A 6,710-nucleotide genomic window follows, 5' to 3' on the forward strand; every position below is an offset into this window, starting at 1 on the left:
TGTTTCTATGTATTTGAATGTAATGTCATCTAGTGGCCATGATGGGACCATGCACTGTATCCTACTGGGCTGATGTACTCATGCCCCATGTTTCTATGTATTTGAATGTAATGTCATCTAGTGGCCTTGATGGGACCATGCACTGTATCCTACTGGGCTGATGTACTCATGCCCCATGTTTCTATGTATTTTAATGTAATGTGCTGTAATGTATGTTTGGAATGACTGTAAGGATTTTTATTTATCAGTCACCACAAATGAAGTTCTCTCAGGAACAATGACATTCTTTTAAGTCTATTCTGACTTCAAAAGCAGTGACTCCCTCCCTCCCTTCCTCCTAGTATCACCTACCCACCATATCTCCTTCTCTCATTCCCTCATACGTCCTCTCTCAAGCACTCGACCAGAAAGAGGCACATTTGAATTGGAGTTGGAGCGCAGGGTCCAGAGCAGAACAGAGCTCTCTAATCACTCTAACACTGGGCTGTCTGTTCTGTAGAGGGACAAACCTGTGATTAGAATGAAATGAATATGCAGATGAAATGACAACAGAGGACTGAAACTGAAATGATTACATACTGAAATGGGTACTGAACCAAGACAAGAGGCTGTAGAAAGTGAAATGAGAATGAGGGAGTGAAAATGGAACAGGGCACAGGAAATAAACCAACTTCACCATGTTGATGACTGAGATGAAAAGGCTGCATTCCAGTAATGTTGCATGGCTGCCTTTGTAGTGTACACTCCTTTCCTTGTTCACTTTCCTTGTCTGGTCTTCTGCCTGGTGGGTGTAGGTAATGAACATGATGGAGATTCCATTGGCTTCCCAGTGACAGAAAGGAGACAAGGACAGATACAGTCAACTCCAAAATAATTGGCACCGTTGATAAACATAAACAAAAATCCTGCCTAAAAGAAACAATACAAATACTGAGCAATAGTATATGGTCAAAACATAAAACATGTACAAATCTGAAAAAGATAGGTGTTAAAGTTATTGGCAGCCCTGTTTATAATACTTTATGCACCCTCCTCTTGCGAGGATAAGGACACAGCCTTTTCCTAAATAGTTTTATAAGATTGGAGAACACATTGGGAGGGATCTTAGACCATTCCTCCATAGAGAATCTTTCCAGATCCTAGATATCCTTCAGCCTGCGTTTATGGACTGCCCTCTTCAATTCAAACCACAGGTTTTGAATGGGGTTCAAGTCCAGAGACTTGCATGGCAATTGCAAAATGTACATTTCCATTTTAGTAATTTAGCAGACGCTCTTATCCAGAGTGACTTGTCGTTAGTGCATTCAAAATGTAGTCATTGTCTTGCTGTAAGATCCATTTCTGGCTGAGTTTCAGCCTCCTTGCAGAGGCAACCAGATTTTAGGGTAAAATGTCCTGGTAGAGTTTATGATGCCGTTGGCCTTGACAAGGGCCTCAAGACCAGTGGAAGCAAAACACCCCCATAACATCAAAGATTCACAAGGTGCTTTTCTGCTTATGCATATTTATTTCAAGGCCAAACCCACCACTGGTGTGCGTGACCAAAGGGCTCTATTTTCGTCTCATCTGACCATAGCACCGGTTCCAATCCAAGTACCAATGCCGTTTAGAAAACTCCAGTCGGCATTGGTTGGTTACTCTCAATAAATGTATTTTTTTATGGCAACCCTTCCAAATAGCCTATTGGCATGGAGGTGGTGTCTAACTGGAGATTTGGAGACTTGGTGACCAAGATGCAACCAACTTCTGCAATTCTCCAACTGTGGTCCTTGGAACTTTCTTTGCCTACCGAACCATCTTCCTCACTGCTAGTGGGGACAAGATACACATGCATCTTCTACCAGGCAAGTTTACCACAGTTCCAGTGGTTTTAAACGTCTTCATAGTTGCCATAATAGTGGTATATTTGTTTTTCCGTTGTTATTTTGTAGTCATTGCCTGATTTATGAAAGTCAAGAACCATTTGTCTCTTTTCATTTGTAAGTTCTTTGCCTTTCCTTATGGTGATGGATGACAAAGGAACTTTACATGCATGTTACCTCATGTTTATACCCCAGCGCAACAGGAAGCCTTGGAAGGCCACAGTACAGTTCCTGAGATGAACTTAAAAACACTAGACTGTTAATGCATATTTTATTTTGTTTAGACTTGATTTATAATAATCTTTAGGGTTGCCAATCATTTTGACACATATCTTGTTTTTTTACTTGTTAAACAAAATCTCTTTCTCTGAGCAACTGTATAAAATATATCATAAAATAATATAGTTTTCCACATTTATTTGGCATACACTATAGCTTGGTATTTGTGTCATTTATTTGATAGTCTTTTTTGCTCATCTTTATATAGGGTCTGTAGCTGGTGACTGTAGCTGTTCGTGAAGGGAGTGGGATTCAGTATTTGGCCAGCAGAGGGCGTCCAAAGCTCAGTTAAATCATTGGCTCTGCTGGAGGCTATGGAAATTCTGGGGTGTATTCATTAGAGCACACCTTAGCAAACCGCAGCAAAACGTTTTGCAATGGAATACTTTTGCAACGAAAACAAGAGTTTCTATTAGACAAATTCAGGTAGGTCCCTCTCCTTTTCCTACAGTTTGCTTCCATTTGGTTCCTAGTGAATACACCTCTGCTGTGCTTGGTTGTTTTATGGCACAGAGAAAGGACTGTTGTTATGAAGTATTCAACACCCTGTGATCTCTTGGAAAAGACCAAAACCTCTAGCGAGAGAATGGTGGTGGGTGACTATAACGGAGAGCAGTTCAGACATTCTAGTCCCTCACAGTCTATCTGGAAAACCCATCTACAGCATTGTGTAGTATTATGATGTATTACAGTACCCATAATGCTCGGTTCAACATATCCGGTTCTATCATATCGGGTTCTATCTTAGAACATATGTTCCTGTGGCTAACATAATGTTGTGACACTGACCAACGTGTCACTCTGAAACCACATGATAATGCTGACAGTGGAGCTTCTGAGAGTCAGTGTCATTTATCCTCCTGTTAGAGATACTGTTCAACAGGATCTGATGCTCTTCAACAGGATCTGATGCTGTTCAACAGGATCTGATGCTCTTCAACAGGATCTGATGCTGTTCAACAGGATCTGATGCTCTTCAACAGGATCTGATACTGTTCAACAGGATCTGATGCTCTTCAACAGGATCTGATGCTCTTCAACAGGATCTGATACTGTTCAACAGGATCTGATGCTCTTCAACAGGATCTGATGCTGTTCAACAGGATCTGATGCTGTTCAACAGGATCTGATGCTGTTAATCAGGATCTGATGCTCTTCAACAGGATCTGATACTGTTCAACAGGATCTGATGCTCTTCAACAGGATCTGATACTGTTCAACAGGATCTGATGCTCTTCAACAGGATCTGATACTGTTCAACAGGATCTGATGCTCTTCAACAGGATCTGATGCTGTATGATGCAGGTCTAGGCAGGTCTAGTCAGCCTCAGCAGCATCACTCCTGGTGCACCATTTAACAGTAGTCAGTCAGGGGCACAGAGAGTGGAAAGGAGGGAGGGAAGGACGGAGGGATGGGAGACAAGGAGGAGGAAGGGAGGGAGGCAGAGGGTGAAAAGGAGTGGCAGAGAGGGAAAGGAGGGAGGGAAAGAGGAAGGGATAGAGATGGGAGGGAGGGATAGAGATGGGAGGGAGGGAGCGATAGAGATGGGAGGGAGGGAAAGAGGAAGGGATAGAGATGGGAGGGAAGGGAGGGAAGGGAGGAGGGAGGGAGGGATAGAGATGGGAGGGAGGGAGGGAGGGAGGGAGGGAAAGGGGGAGGAGGACTGACAGAGAGAGGGCAGATGAGGGAGGGAGATAGAACAGAGGAGGACTGACAGAGAGAGGGCAGATGAAGGAGAGAGATAGAACAGAGGAATGACAGAGAGAGGGCAGATGAGGGAGGGAGATAGAACAGAGAGAGGGCAGATGAGGGAGAGAGGGAGAAAGATTAGGGCATACGAAGGAGAAAGGAAGAACGTGGTGAGGGAGAAAATATGAGCGATGAAGAACGAGAGTGAGAGAGAAAAAAATAGGGAGGTTGGAAAGTGAGGGAGGCAGAGAGAGGGAAAAGGAGGTACATTAAGGGAGTATGTGAGTATATCATGAATGTACTGTTGTATTTGTAACAGTCTGGAGAGAAGAGAGAGAGAGGTGGGTGGAGGAGAAAGAGAGGTGGAGAGGGGGGAGAGAGAAGAGAGAGTGGTGCGGGGGTGGGTTGTGCTGCTATGTGGTTTGTTGCTAACGATTCTTTGCTACCTGCCAACTGTACTATTTTTTATATTTTTATATTTTTTTATTTTGCCCCTGCACAACTTTTTTCGTTAAACATTTTCACCCCGGACGCTTTATCTGGACAAGGTTCTACACGATCTCCAGCAGCCGAAGCTAAGTAGTAACATTAACATTATGCCTTCTAATTGCAGACGCTGTACTCATAATATACAGGAGAACGATCGCCTTATTTCACCTTTATTTAAACCAGGTAGGCAAGTTGAGAACAAGTTCTCATTTACAATTGCGACCTGGCCAAGATAAAGCAAAGCAGTTCGACAACATACAACAACACAAAAGTTACACATGGAGTAAAACAAATATACAGTCAATAATACAGTAGACAAATAAGTCTATGTACGATGTGAGCAAATGAGGTGAGATAAGGGAGGTAAAGGCAAAAAAGTCCATGGTGGAAAATTAAATACAATATAGCAAGTAAAACACTGGAATGGTAGATTTGTAGTAGAAGAAAGTGCAAAGTAGAAATAGAGATAATGGGGTGCAAAGGAGCAAAATAAAATAAAGAAAATAAATAAATACAGTAGGGGAAGAGGTAGTTGTTTGGGCTAAATTATAGATGGGCTATATACAGGTGCAGTGATCTGTGAGCTGCTCTGACAGCTGGTGCTTAAAGCTAGTGAGGGAGATAAGTGTTTCCATTTTCAGAGATTTTTGTAGTTCGTTCCAGTCATTGGCAGCAGAGAACTGGAAAGAGAGACGGCCAAAGGAGGAATTGGCTTTGGGGGTGACCAGAGAGATATACCTGCTGGAGCGCGTGCTACAGTTGGGTGCTGCTATGGTGACCAGTGAGCGGAGATAAGGGGGGCAGTGGGTTTGGCGACGATTATGAAGCGAAGGCCAGCCAACAAAAGCGTACAGGTCGCAGTGGTGGGTAGTATATGGGGCTTTGGTGACAAAACGGATGGCACTGTGATAGAGTGCATTCAGCCAATTCTTGATTTAACTTTGGATTGGAGATGTTTGATGTGAGTCTGGAAGGAGAGTTTACAGTCTAACCAGACACCTAGGTATTTGTAGTTGTCCACATATTCTAAGTCAGAACCGTCCAGAGTAGTGATGCAGGACAGGCGGGCAGGTGCAGGCAGCGATCGGTTGAAGAGCATGCATTTAGTTTTACTTGTATTTTGGAGCAGTTGGAGGCCACGGAAGGAGAGTTGTATGGCATTGAAGCTCGTCTGGAGGGTTTTTAACACAGTGTCCAAAGAAGGTCCAGAAGTATACAGAATGGTATCGTCTGCGTAGATGTAGATCAGAGACTCACCAGCAGCAAGAGCGACATCATTGATATATACAGAGAAAAGAGTTGGCCCAAGAATTGAACCCTGTGGCACCCCCATAGAGACTGCCAGAGGTCCGGACAACAGGCCCTCCGATTTGACACACTGAACTCTATCAGAGAAGTAGTTGGTGAACCAGGCGATGCAATCATTAGAGAAACCAAGGCTATTGAGTCTGCTGATGAGGATATGGTGATTGACAGAGTCGAAAGCTTTGGCCAGGTCAATGAAAACGGCAGCACAGTATTGTTTCTTATCGATGGCGGTTACGATATCGTTTAGGACCTTGAACGTGGCTGAGGTGCACCCATGGCCAGCTCTGAAACCAGATTGCATAGCGGAGAAGGTGCGGTGGGATTCGAAATGGTCGTTGTTGACTTGGCTTTCGAAGACCTTAGAAAGGCAGGGTAGGATGGATATAGGTCTATAGCAATTTGGGTCAAGAGTGTCCCCTCCTTTGAAGAGGGGGATGACAGCAGCTGCTTTCCAATCTATGGGAATCTCAGACGACACGAAAGACAGGTTGAACAGGCTAGTAATAGGGGTTGCAATAATTTTGGCAGATAATTTTAGAAAGAAAGGGTCCAGATTGTCTAGCCCGGCTGATTTGTAGGGGTCCAGATTTTGCAGCTCTTTCAGAACATCAGCTGAATGGATTTGGGAGAAGGAGAAATGGGGAAGGCTTGGGCGAGTAGCTGTGGGGGGTGCAGTGCTGTTGACTGCAGTAGGGGTAGCCAGGTGGAAAGCATGGCCAGCCGTAGAAAAATGCTTATTGAAATTCTCAATTATAGTGGGTTTATTGGTGGTGACAGAGTTTCCTATCCTCAGTGCAGTGGACAGTTGGGAGGAGGTGTTCTTATTCTCCATGGACTTTACAATGTCCCAGAACTTTTTTGAATTTGTGTTGCAGGAAGCAAATTTCTGCTTGAAAAAGCTAGCCTTAGCTTTTCTAACTGCCTGTGTATATTGGTTTCTAACTTCACTGAAAAGTTGCATATCACGGGGGCTGTTTGATGCTAATGCAGAACGCCATAGGATGTTTTTGTGTTGGTTAAGGGCAGTCAGGTCTGGGGAGAACCAAGGGCTATATCTGTTCCTGGTTCTAAATTTCTTGAAT

This window comes from Salmo salar, chromosome ssa14 (assembly GCF_905237065.1).
Source record: "Salmo salar chromosome ssa14, Ssal_v3.1, whole genome shotgun sequence".
Classification (NCBI taxonomy): domain Eukaryota; kingdom Metazoa; phylum Chordata; class Actinopteri; order Salmoniformes; family Salmonidae; genus Salmo; species Salmo salar.